The sequence below is a fragment of the Procambarus clarkii genome, chromosome 8, assembly GCF_040958095.1.
Source record: "Procambarus clarkii isolate CNS0578487 chromosome 8, FALCON_Pclarkii_2.0, whole genome shotgun sequence".
NCBI lineage: Eukaryota > Metazoa > Arthropoda > Malacostraca > Decapoda > Cambaridae > Procambarus > Procambarus clarkii.
In genome coordinates this window covers 3,406,233-3,420,770 of record NC_091157.1, presented here as the reverse complement: position 1 = coordinate 3,420,770, position 14,538 = coordinate 3,406,233, and the positions used below count along the sequence as shown (strand labels likewise).

At 38.0% G+C, this 14,538-nt stretch overlaps 1 long non-coding RNA gene across 1 annotated transcript in view; it reads right to left on the bottom strand.

The window, feature by feature from the left end:
- LOC138349819 (uncharacterized) overlaps positions 1 to 12,217 on the bottom strand; it is a 106,064-nt gene extending 93,847 nt beyond the window's left edge. The window contains exons 1-2 of the long non-coding RNA XR_011225398.1: positions 12,090 to 12,217; positions 1,237 to 1,450 (exon numbers count right to left, since the gene is read on the bottom strand). This is a non-coding gene — a long non-coding RNA (uncharacterized lncRNA). The remainder of the gene's footprint in view (positions 1 to 1,236; positions 1,451 to 12,089) is intronic.
- Positions 12,218 to 14,538: the final 2,321 nt, after the last annotated feature.

The window sequence follows — 14,538 nt, the reverse complement described above, 5'->3', positions numbered from 1 at the left end:
GCAAGCCACTCGCAGAAAATGTCTCGACTGACGAGCTTTCGCTCGATTAACGAGCGTTCCCGCTGGTTCTCGAACACCACCGACGACGGTTTTGTTGTTGTTTTGCAAGATGAGTTTTCCACATGACAAGCTCGGTGCCTGAACGGATTAAACTCGTTAATCGAGGCGCCACCGTATATACAAATTTTGGTCTCTGCTAAAGGGTTAAACAATTCCTGCGCCATCGCCAACCCTCCCACCCTACCAAGAAGCGGCCCTCCTCAATTGCCACCCACCCCTTGTTAGGGTTAATGTGAGAATCGTGTCAATCCGTCTGGTACACAAGGAGTGACATGTGCCACTCACCCAGCGGAACAACTTTCTACATATCTACACTGATAAATGTAGACACCCACATGCTGATACACACATGATATTCAAAGACCCACCACACCCACACCCACTCCTGACACTCCCCACACCCATTCCAGACACCCCTACACCCACTCCAGCCTCCCTGCTTGCCTGAAGGGTCCCTCTTTCCTTTCCTTTTTGCCTCCCTTCCTCCTTGCCTTGCCTGTCTCCCTCCCTCACCAGTTTGCTGAGAAATTTCAATAATTTCACAAGTGAAATTTCCTAAATAATTGTGATGGGCTGCAAGTTATGGTAAGTGGTGTTCTACAAGTGTTAGGCAGGGTGATTCCCTTGTTTCTCAGTGGTAAATGTTCACATTTTACATTCAGCAAGTTGACCCCTAGTTTTGGAGTTTTCTTTAAGGCTTCAAATGTTGACTTCAACACCAGCATATACGGTAAACTCTGCCTATTTGTATCCCGACAAACCTCCGGTCATCAGGATTCTATGGACAGTCCTCCAGATATGGACATAAAATTATCCAGATGCAATTTTGTCTGAATGAGCCCTGATATCTAGTTAGCAGAATCTGAATAATCGAGCTTATACAGCATGTTGTTCTTCCCATATGAAATGCTATTAAATTTTACATTATTGTTTGTACAACTATAAACTTTGCATTGCCTATAGTACAAGTACAGTACTATAGTAAAGCAAATAAACTCTGCTGCTAGGGAGACATCAATGTTTGGTTGCATTAGGATAAGGAAATCAAATCTTCCAGAAAATGTGTCTCCTCACTGAACAGTATATTGAAATAACATATGGCAATGAAGTCTTGTGAGAAATTTCAGAATTAAAACTTCAATAAAAAAAAAAAAAGTTATTTAAGGATTTGCTTACCTGTCTTGGTACTAATATGCAAGTACAGTACAGGCCAGGACAGATATTAACAGACTTGAATACTTCTGAACTCTCAACATGTCTTGTCTCCCCAACAATGGCTGAAGTTCTGCCTTTGTCTACAGGTCACCGTAGTCTACAAGCCACCATGCTCTACAGGCCACCGTGATCCACAGGCCGCAGTGATCAACAGCCGCCCACAGTCCACAAGCTTCTGTGTGAAGGGGTAGGGATATCTGAGTACACAGTGTGATAAACAATTTTCAAATTTAAGGGTAAGTAGATTCTTTAACCATAATTAACTGTTAAATATCAAGTTATGTGTTTATGGAAAGTCTATCTGTTTAAACCTAATATAATAATACACAGTAGATGATGATGCAACACTCCCTGTGGGTGTTGTCAGCTAACTGCTACATCACCCATGAGGCAATTTATTTTTTATTTATATATATATATACAAGAAGATACATAAGATTGTAAGAGTACATAACTTTTTATTTTATTTTATTTATACACACAAACATTTATACATTTTAGTAAAACTACTAGTATGCATACTGTTTCATCAAGGTCCTTAATCTTAATTTTCCCTGGAATACGACCCACTAAATCATTTAAAAACCAGGTAACCGTTCACTGCTGGGTGAACAGAGGCATACAGTTAAGGACTAGCAACTAGTCAATCTTCCCCGGACAGAATACGAACCCAGGCCAAATTGCTTGCGAAATGTGAGGCGAGTGTCTTACCACCACGCCACAGCAACATTGGTGTTATTAAATTCTTGGAAAGCCACTACCTTACGTGCATGGCATTTTGGGCAGGTCCTTAATCTAGCAGCTAAGGTAAGGTAAAGAGGTACAATGTAGCAAAATTTCTGTTTAATATAAAAACTACAATATAAATTAATGGAGATTACACTGGTGAAGATGCATGTTTTAAGTTCTACTAATATTGGGGAAGTGGGTAGCACAAGATACAGTGTGAGTTGCACAAGATTGAAAACTATGAGGATAAAATTATGTACTCTTTGGTTTTACTTTTGAATAAGGCATAGGTTGAGCAATTTTTTAATTCATTAGAAAGTGAGTTCCATAGATATGGTCCTTTTATTTGCATGGTGTATTTGCAATTTAGTTCGACTCTGGGGATATCAAAGAGATATTTATTTCTGGTGTGGTTCTCATGTGTTCTATTACATCTACCAAGGAAGAGTTTCCGATCTGGATTAGCATTTAGGAACATGGTTTTGTACATGTAAATAGCACAAGAGAATATGTGAAGTGAGTGTAAGTTAAGCATGTTTAGGGATTTATTCAGGGGGCTGTGTGATTTTCTGAAAACAGAGTTTGTTATAGTTCTGATAGTAGATTTTGCTGGGTGATGATGGGCTTGAGGTTATTTGCAGTGGTTGAACCCCATGCACAAATACTGTATGAAAGGTAAGAATAGATTAGCAAGAAATATAATGAGCAGAGCAGAGTGGGAGAACATAATATCTGATTTTAGAGAGTATACCCAGTTTTTGAGACTTTTTTGACTGTGTTGTATGTGGGTGCTGAAGATTAATCTCTTGTCTATGTATAGGCCAAGGAACTTTCCATCATTTGTATTGCTAATGTTAACTTCAGCACCCACATTCAACACATAACTAAGAAAGTCTCTAAGACAGTTGGTATACTCTCCAAAATCAGATATTATGTTCCTAACTCTGCTCTCCTCTCACTATATTATGCACTAATCTGCCCCTATCTTAATTATGGTATCTGTGCATGGGGGGTCTACCACTGCAAACCACCTTAAGCCCATCATCACACAGCAAAAATCTGCTATCAGAATAATAACTAACTCTGCTTTCAGACAACACTCAGCTCCCTTGTTTAAATCCCTAAACTTGCTAAATATTAACTCCCTCCACACATTCTCTTGTGTCAACTACATTTACAAAACCCTGTTCTTAAATGCAAACCATGCTCTGAAACTCTCCCTGGACAGATGTAATAGGACCCATTATCACCACACCAGAAATAAATATCTCTTTGATATCCCCAGGGTCAAACTTAATCTGTGTAAAAACTCTATGCAAATTAAGGGACCTAGTCTATGGAACTCACTCCCTAGTGAATTGAAAAACTGTAAAACTTTTGCCTTATTTAAAAGCAAAACCAAAAAGTACCTAATTTCATCTTCTTAGTTTCCTACACCGAGCTTTAAATTTGCTCTGTACCTAGTGTTACCCAATCTCCTAATTTTTATGTAGTATCAAACAACCTTATCATTGTGTTCATTGTTGTCTTCTTTTATGTGCTAGCCATATGCTGTATTGTGACTACCAATTTTTGTCAACTACCATTCAAGCTATCATTGCAATCAATCTTATATTGTTTCTGCTGTATTGTGCCTACCAATTTTTGTCAACTACCATTCAAGCTGTCATTGCAATCAATCTTAGCTACCTATGTGCTTTAATATACTGTACCTACAATTTTCTCTCATCTTCTTTTTTTCATTCCATGTAACTGTTATCATTTTTTTGTCTATAAATTTTGCAAGTATTTACCTCCCTAAAATTTTCTTAGATTAAGGACCTGCCCGAAACGCTGCGTGTACTAGTGGTTTTACAAGACTGTAATTACCATATTATGTATCCTCACATTCCCAATGTACATTTTTGTATATGCATAAATAAAATATATAATAAAATAAAATAACATTGTCTATCAGAAGTTGAATTTGGTTTTATGATTTACTTCCAAATAAAATGTAGGTCTTTTTTTTTTTTTTTTTTTTTTGAGATATATACAAGAGCTGTTACATTCTTGTACAGCCACTAGTATGCGTAGCGTTTCAAGCAAATCCCTGGAATCCGACCCCCGCCACGAAGAATCGTTTTTACAACCAAGTACCCATTTTACTGTTGAGTTAAACAGAGGCTACAATTAAGGATTTGCGCCCAGTAAATCCTCCCCGGCCAGGATACGAACCCATGACAAAGCGCTCGCGGAAAGTCAGGCAAGTGTCTTACCACTACACCACGGAGACAGGCGGAGACTTTTTTTATGTTTAGCGTGTTTGTTGGTTGACATCCATGAGTGGACATTTTTAAGTTCGTTATTTACAATATTATTTAACCCTCAAACCGCTAGGGGCCCAAATGGAATTCACACCCACAGGCGCAACAAAAAAAAAAAAATCCAAAAAATTCTTTCGTCTCATAGAAGTGTTCATTTTTGTTCCCTGATCACGGAAAAAATAACAAAAAAATCGTAGGTGGCATATTTTAGCCACAATAGGGTAGGGAAGTGTGCCAAAAAAGGGGCGTTGGCAGAGCCTTCGCCAGACGAGGTCTACTCCGCCCAAGCTGTCAGACGGCAGTTGTCACAAATATATTATTACCTAATTATTTCAATGTCTCCGATCGATTTTTTCTTAGTTTTTTGCAGTAATATTATTCCATACAGTGAATTGTGGTATATTTATATTATAAAATGTGTGAACCATCGCTGTACTCAAAATTATAGTGTGCATATTAGTGATTCAATTATTATGTTCATAAAACAATAAACAAATAGTTTTGCTGTTGTTACACTATATACACAGGTTATATATAAGTATCTGCATGTTTTGTACACCATAACGAACTACTAAGTTGGTCTTGTGAGTCAAAAAGCAACAAAGAGTGACCGCCAAACACCAGCGAGCCACTCACTGCCACTCCCTCCCTCAACACCACCTCACTCACCCTCATTCACCTCCCACAATACTGTTTCTGTATTTATTCACTATACACAGACGTTATATATACGTATTTACATGTTTTGTTCACCATAACTGTACATCTAAGCTTGTATGGTGAGTAAAGGCACAAAGACGTAGCTACTCACACAGTCAGCTGATCGGCGGCCGCCCTCAAGGCCAGACGCACTAATATTTGTCCTCCAACAATATTGTTTGTGGTGTTATTACGCTATATACACACATTATATATAAGTATCTACCTGTTTTATTCACCATACCTGTACAAATAAGCTGGTATGGTGCCCAAAGACCATAGTGGCCATCAGTAAACAACATGCCAAGTCGTGCAGACGATGCTCCTCCCTCATAAAAAATGGCGGCTCCCAACCTACTCCTCTCGCTGTTATCTCACACTATACACACGTTATATATAAGTATCTACATTTGTGTTCATAGCGAACCACTAAGCTGGTATGGTGAGTGCAGTCAATAAATGGTGGCCACACACAGAAAACGACGCCACAACCCTCCCTCCACAGCCTTACTCCTCCCTCCATGGATCACAGCGCTAAATATCACCACAATCCTGCTATTATCAGAATCCTGGTCAGTTTTATCACAGTCAGGGGGCTTCAGTAATACTATCACTGCTAAATAATAGCAGTATCATTTATATTATGGTATTTGTAGGCGATGCTGTGGTCACAAGCTGAACAGCGGTGCTGTGAGCTCGTGCTGCGTGCGCCAGGCTTGGTGGCTTGCTCAATACTGACGCTGTAACACCCAAGAATGTTGGCCTGGATTTTTTTTCTAGGTGGCATCTGGCAACTATCGGTCGTGGCTGTACTATAGCTGCCCCTATCCCAGGCGGGGCATTTAAATTATAGCGCTAGACACAAAATCATATATAAATGATGTGCGCGGTTTCGGTTTTGTCACTGATATCATTTATATATGATATGCGCGGTTTGAGGGTTAATGTGAGTTGGGTGGGGTGTGAATATATGAAGGTAGTATCATCAGCAAATAGTATAGGTTTAACAATTTGGAAAACTGAAGTGTTTTCCTGTTAGATCTCATTATTAATTCAATAATACTTTATTAATCTGTCAAATGAATAGTATTAGTATGATTTCTAAATCAGAATATAGCACCATTAATTTATAAATAACTTAAAAATTTTCTCTAATTCAGGAATCAGGGTGCAGGAGGAAGGCTCAATACCATTAAAGATATCAAATCACCTCATGTTAATGTACAATACATTACACATTGACAGCAAACAAAAAATTCCCTGCATATACTGCCCAAAACTTGATAGTTTCCTTCTGGGCAGCTGTAGCTGGTTTGTCTCACAATTCAGCTAAGTGGCCCTACAATTTATCAGTTTTATCTCAGTTGAGTAAAAGGTTTAAATGGTGGTTGGGTTGTCTAAATCTAACAAATAATTTACCGACATATGTTATCTCGGCTGTAATGAACTGGATGCGAAGCAGCCGTATGTCCCTTGATACACGCTCTGGCTTACAGATTCTCCTAAACCAATATGATTAACTTTTTTTTTACTAACCTTAATCCTGATGGTACAGTGATCTTTATAAATTATTCAATTAATTAGAAATAAGTTCTGAAATAAGTTATTTGACATTACATTCTTGTCCGTTTGTATTTTTATGTGCTTTAATTAAGATACAGTATAGTTGATATTGTCACACAGCACAATATCAATTAAAAAGTTGGCCCTGGAAACTAAACACTTAAATTAAACAGAATTTAAGTTCATTAAAATACTGGACCATCTTAATTCAATTAATTAATAAATAAAATAACCCTTCACTGTGAAATTGGGTGAAAAAATAAAGTTATTAAATTCAGTCCATTTGCAATTAACCACCGTGCTGTACCAAGTTTATTGGAGAATTTCACATGCGCATGAAACAAAGTGTTCAAAAAAAATTATTTTTCTTTGTAAAATGATAAATTCCCTTCCATGAACATGTCTATGTAAAAATAAATACCAAATTCCACTTACTTTGGCTGTGAGGACGTGGACAAGGTGCGCTGTGACGTCATCAAGGCCTGGTCGCCCATGCATGAATCGCCCAGACACGGTCACACGGGCCATTCAAGCATCGGGTGTTGCAACAACTATATTTTCAATTATTTGTTCTATATATTTCCAATGTGGTTTTATTTGTTTGTTTTTTTATTGTATATGATGCATATTTGTGTCCTTTACAATATGTATACAGTAGAATGTTCATAATGTTCTATGGAACTGTGATAAAGTGTCAGTAATGTGTCCACAATAAATGTTTATTGTCGCAATATTACTTGTTCAAAATTCACTAAAATTACAATATGTACAGTTTCACACACTATTTACACAGTAACACACTATATCACACATTAAGTACTTGGGAAGTGAGTAATAATCAACGAAGTAGTTCATGGTGCACAGCGCGACTATGCTCTCGTTGCACCAGGTACAGATAAATTTTTGCTTCCTGTTTCTTCATTCTGTGTGCTTGCAAATAACGCACTCACATACACCCTTGGCTTTAGTACTTGTAAGTTGTATGTAGCCAAGCTTGTAAAGCATAAGGTAGTATTGAAAAGATTATAGGAAAAGATCAATTTGTAAGGTAGTCTTGAAAACATCACTTTGTATGGTCCCACATAGGAAGAGATTCAGCTTGCCTCCAAGAGTGTCCGTCAGTCAGGAAGAGATTCAGGTAGGGTGGTACCTCGGTTTAAGAGTTTAATCCGTTCCTGGAGACAGCTCGTATTCCAAAAAATCGTATTCCGAAGATAATTTCCCCATAAGAAATAATGGGAAATGAATTAATCCGTTCCTGACTACCCCCCAAAACCCCACTTCAAACTAAATTTTATACCTAATTCATCTAAATAAACCTACAAAACTACGTTCAAGTTAGTACTTACCTTGTTGGCGTATGGAAGATGGTGAGGAGGGAGGAGAAGAGGTGTTACTGTTTGGAAGGGGAGTGCCCTTCCATTATAACATCAGGCAGTGAGAACTTCACTGGTGTGCACACACTGGCACGTTTTGCCTGCATACCACTAAGACTTGCTTGTCTTACTAAGAATCTGCCTAAAGACACTTGTTTTTCCCTACATTTTAACACTTGTCTGTAGTAAGACATCACATTGTCATTTAAAAGGTCAATGCAATGGCCTGCTACAGCTTTATCTGGGTGAGTTTTTTTCAACAAAACTTTCCAATTCTTCCATACTTCACACATTTTCTTAACACTTTAGCGTTATCACGGCGCTTGAGAGCATTACCACTTTTTGTGTTGAGGTCGCACAGCGAACTCGCTCACGAGTCACGAGAAAAAATATTTCTATAAATTCTTTGTTATGCAATCGACTTTGGGATAGTTTGAAAATGTCCGCCATGAAATTTTCGTATTCTCTAATAGCCGCATAGTCTATTTGGGAGAACAGCATAGTATTACACCATCAAGGTAAGACCATTGTATTATTGACACGACAAGTGTAATCGACATAGTTTTTTTATTTGGTGCCGGTCACATCCGGTTTTTTATTTGGTGCCGGTCGCAACGCATCCTTGTGTGACATTTTATACTTATGTTCTTATAGAACATTGTATTGCGAACACATTGGTACAAAATTGAAATACGTACATCGAAAATTAATGTCAGGACAGTGAAAAGTGTATACACTTTCCAGTGTTGCCACTCAATCGCCCGAAACGCCGCACTATTTTCTTAGGTTAAACCATACCACTGGCTTTCTTGGGACCCATAGCGAGATATATAACAACAACTTTTATGGTCAAATGACCAAAAATCCAACAAAACACTGAAAATCAGGGTGAAGAATTGACGTGGGATAGTCACTGGGCACGAGGCACTGGTAAACTGAGGGGTGAGGGGCGACGATCACCGTACCACCAAGCACTAGGTCGGCCTGTACGCGTATCAACAAACTCGCCTTCCGAGGCACATTCTCAGAGCAAATACTGCTCGTATTCCGAAAAACTCGTATGCAGGGACACTCGTATTCCGAGGTACCACTGTATTCTTGAAAATATCTATGGAAAACACCACCATGGAAGCCACTAACACTGTTCATCTATGCTACTTGTATCAGATGCATTATCACTGAATGCAGAAAACGATTCATCTATGTATCATCTAAATAAATTGGAGATAGCATAGGATTGAAAGGGTGACGCTCAGAGCTACAATTGGATACGCTCGCTGTATCGTCCTCATAGGTGCTGTATCACTTGCATCCAACCTTTGTGTTAGGTCCTTATTGCACCTAGCTTCACCAATATTATGACCCTTATGTTCTTCAAACAATAAGGTTTGAATTTCACCGACAGAGCGTTATCTTTCAACATCGCGTCGGACAGGAGTTTGGGAGCCAGAGGCGCGTGCGCCACCCATGGTTGCTCACTCAGAACTAACCCAGCCAGCAGCCCTAGGGCATTCTGGGAATTTTTTCCAAGATGGCTGCCTCTTACTGGAGGTCCTAAGAGCCCATTTCGTACACAACCAACCTCGCACACATTTAGAATGGGTATGGAAAAATTAAAAAGTTTCCTCGGTTGGCGCAGTTTTCCGCCGACCGAGAATACTCTGTTGGCGCAGTCAAGTGGTTAAACAAAATATAATTAATTTACCTGCATAATTCCACACACACAAAGTGGAAGCAGGGAAGACCCCCCTTAATTATAGACCGGTATCATTGACAAGTGTAATAGTCAAAATATTGGAAAAAATAATTAAAACTAAATGGGTAGAACACTGGAGAGAAATGATATAATATCAGACAGACAGTATGGTTTTCGATCTGGAATATCCTGTGTATCGAATTTACTCAGTTTTTATGATCAAGCAACAGAGATATTACAGGAAAGAGATGGTTGGGTTGACTGCATCTATCTAGACCTGAAAAAGGCTTTCGACAGAGTTCCACATAAGAGGTTGTTCTGGAAACTGGAAAATATTGGAGGGGTGACAGGTAAGCTTCTAACATGGATGAAAAATTTTCTGACTGATAGAAAAATGAGGGCAGTGATCAGAGGCAATGTATCGAACTGGAGAAATGTCACAAGTGGAGTACCACAGGGTTCAGTTCTTGCACCAGTGATGTTTATTGTCTACATAAATGATCTACCAGTTGGTATACAGAATTATATGAACATGTTTGCTGATGATGCTAAGATAATAGGAAGGATAAGAAACTTAGATGTTTGTCATGCCCTTCAAGATGACCTGGACAAAATAAGTTTATGGAGCACCACTTGGCAAATGGAATTTAATGTTAATAAAAGCCATGTTATGGAATGCGGAACAGGAAGGAGAACATAGACCCCACAAAACCTATATATTATGTGAGACATCTTTAAAGAATTCTGATAAAGAAAGAGATCTAGGGTGGTTCTAGATAGAAAACTATCACCTGAGGACCACATAAAGAATATTGTGCGAGGAGCCTATGCCACGCTTTCTAACTTCAGAATTGCTTTTAAATACATGGATGGCGATATACTAAAGAAATTGTTCACGACTTTTGTTAGGCCAAAGCTAGAATATGCAGTGGTTGTGTGGTGCCCATATCTTAAGAAGCACATTAACAAGCTGGAAAAGGTGCAAAGACATGCTACTAAGTGACTCCCAGAACTGAAGGGCAAGAGCTATGAGGAGAGGTTAGAGGCATTAAATATGCCAAAACTGGAAGACAAGAAAAAGAGGTGATATGATCACTACATACAAAATAGTAACAGGAATTGATAAAATTGATAGGGAAGATTTCCTGAGACCTGGAACTTTAAGAACAAGAGGTCATTGATATAAACTACCTAAACACAGATGCCAAAGAAATATAAGAAAACTCACTTTCGCAAACAGAGTGGTAAACAGTTGGAACAAGTTAGGTGAGAAGGTGGTGCAGGCCAAGACCGTCAGTAGTTTCAAAGCGTTATATGACAAAGAGTGCTGGGAAGACGGGACACCACAAGCGTAGCTCTCATCCTGTAACTACACTTAGGTAATTACACTTAGGTAATTACACACACACAACCTGACTTGAAAATATATATCCAAGAATAATAGACATTTTCAGCAGTTTCAATTTGTTCCAGTTTACACATGTTTATTTCTTAGGTTAAGTTAGGTTACTAACCACAGCAATGTCATTCCCACCACCACAGTGGTACTTGTACCCCTCAGAAATGTCTCCCCCACCACCACAGTGGGACTGGTATCCTTCAGAAATATCTACCCTACCACCAACAGTGGGACTGTAACCCCCTCAGAAATGTCTCTCCCAACCACCAACAGTGGGACCCTTCAGAAATGTCTCCCTCACCACCAACAGTGGGACTGTAACCCCTCAAAAATGTCTCCACCACCACCACCAACAGCAGGACTGTAACCCCTCAGAAATCTCTCCCCACCACCACAGTTAGACTGTAACCCCTCAGAAATGTCTCCCCCACCACCAACAGTGGGACTGGTACCCTTTAGAAATGTCTCCCCCACCACCAACAGTGGGACTGTAACCCCTCAGAAATGTCTCCCCCACCACCACAGTGGGTCTGGAAATACACAGCAACATGCAGACGATAAGTCACAATAATGTAGCTTAAAACATTAATAGTATGACATGGGTTTGACATTTAGAAGGTAGGTAGGTTACATGGAGTTAATTAGGTAATACTTAGTTTTTATCTTAAACTGGTTGAGAGGTACAATCGTTGACATCCTCGTCACGGCCCTTGTGGATTTGTTCATTGGATGTATCACGTTAGTGTGATTTCTGTGTGTAACGTAGCTTAACAACAGCAGATGAGGAGACGACGACGTTTCGGTGTGTTCCGGACCATTATCAAGTCCGGGATAAATAAAATAAATAAATAAATAAATAATTATCAAGTGTAATTAGATGGTTAAACAACTACTGAGCAACATAATGAAGGAGAGTAAGGGTTAGGAAGTGCCCACCGACGGTCTGGGTCGACGCCGCCACATTTTCAGTTTTCTGGCGCAATTAAATAAATAATAAATTACAGCTTCTATCTATGAAAAATTACTACACAGGTAATCATACTTACCTCAAGTGTCAATCTTAACAACATAAATCTTCATATATTTGAGAATAATTGGCTAAACTTCTATGAGAATTAACCAGATCAACGGACGTTGGCCTCTTTGTTGTCAAACTGTTCCGAATAGAGTTGCCAGATATGAATTGCTGAAAGTAGCGACATCATGGTCTAAATGTAGCGATATAACAATAATAATCATTTATCTATTATTATTTATTTATTTATTTGTTTGTTTATTTATTTATATATTTATTTATTTATTTATTTATTTATTTATTTATTTATTTATTTATATACAAGAAGGTACATTGGGTTTGTTAGAATACATAGCATGGCGTTTACATTCAAATCAAATGTTTATTCAATTAAAGTAAATAATAATAATAATAATAATAATAATAATAATAATAATAATAATAATAATAATAATAATTATAATAATAACAATAATAATATTAATAATAATATTAATAATAATAATACATACAAGGGGTGATATACATATTGATGAATTTATAGATAGAGCTAGTACATCAGTACAAAAAAAATGTTTGATTTAAAGATAGAGGTAGTACATACAGTGGCGTTCGCTGCCTGGTGGGAGGTAGGCGTGTTGCTCCACACTTCGTTTTTGCACGTGGCTGCTACAGTTGGATAAGTCTCCGTGGCGCAGTGGAGCAAGTTCAAGTATGTTTATTGAGATAAGCAATAAATACATCTCAAAGGGATAGAGTAGCTTAGGCTATTTCTACCCCCCTTCTACTTCAAGTCCCTCAAGGGGCGCACAAATTCATTGAGTACAAATAGACAAATAACATTACAAGAATCCCATTTAACATTGCAGGTTTATATAGTAAGTACAGCATATAATTGTTACACTCTCGGGGCAAAATTCTTGTAGCTCCTAAGTATACTGTCTATCATACCATTATCACACATCCAAACAATTTGATGTGGTACACTATTTATTTCCTAATTTCTATAGTTTTCAATAAGTTGACACTCTAATTAATACATAATGTTCTAAGGTGTGGGCGTGCGGCATACTACATAATTTACACTCCTTATCTTTTTCACTGACATCAACACCGTATTGCCAGATATATTTGTATCCTAATCTTAATCTCATGTAAATTGAATCCTTCCAAGTAGACTTTCCTTTACCATAAGTGAAGGACGAATTTGTATTTATTATTGAATAATTCTTAAGTGTGTTACTACTGTCCACCATTGCCATTCTCTTTACCATTTCTTCACCCTCCTGGATCATCTTGATTCTTGTTTTTATTTGTTTCAAGGTTAACTGACATACAACATCAACAAGAGTTTTTTCGGTGGCTCTCTTCGCTATGTCATCAACTACCTCATTCAGCAGTATTCCCACATGTGAAGGTATCCACATGAATCTTACTTTATACCCAGTTTTTTCTAGTCTCTTAACATTCTCTCTACACTCTATCACAATATTCTGATATACTGGGCGTCTGCTATTTAAAGACTCTAACGCTCCTCTGCTGTCAATAAAGAAGCAAGCATTTTTACCACATTTAACTACTTCCTGTAATCCTGCTAATACTCCTTAATATTGGAGTTCAACCTGCGTTGAAGAGACATTGTCAGTTAAGCGGCGTCCAATAACAATACAATACAATACAATACAATTTTATTTAGGTAAGGTACATACATACAATAAATATTTACAAGGATTGTTTGACTTATAGGTAGAGCTAGTACATACAATGCCTAAAGCCACTATTACGCAAAGCGTTTCGGGCATGATAAACTTAAATGACAAGCTTAATACTAATTGAGCATAATGAGTAGAATGAAAACAAGAAATGAAAACATAGATGAAAAAGCAGCACAAATACAATTATGTCGACAAACAGCGCTCTTTAAAGAAAAAAACAGACATTGGTTGACAATAGAAGGGTAAGGTAGGTTACAGGGAATTTATTAGGTATAGCTTCGCTTTTAACTTAAACAGTACTTAAGATACTTAAACTTAAGATACTTAAACAGTATCTACAGTGCCGATGTCAGTGTACTCCCTGATCAAGACTCCACATCCTGCCTTCCCATCCCTAGCTACTGACCCATCACAATATACATGTAGAGTGTTTTCTGTAGGCAGTTTTCTAATTATACAATCATATGTTGCCCTCAGCTCTCCTATTTCATACATACTTTTTTTCTTATGCAAGGGAGTAATTACTACATCTACATTACAATCCTCCCATGGTGGTGTAAATTTTTTCTTGGGCACAGCAATACACTCTGTATTAACATCATACTTTATAACATTATAACATAATTTATTCATATATACTCTCTTCTTCATCATACACTGTTCACTACTTCCCACCTTTTGAACCGAGAGGATTAATTCATTAGCTCCCCCACCTCTCATTAATCTAATGGCAGAGGCTACATTTATCTCTTCAATTCTATCCCA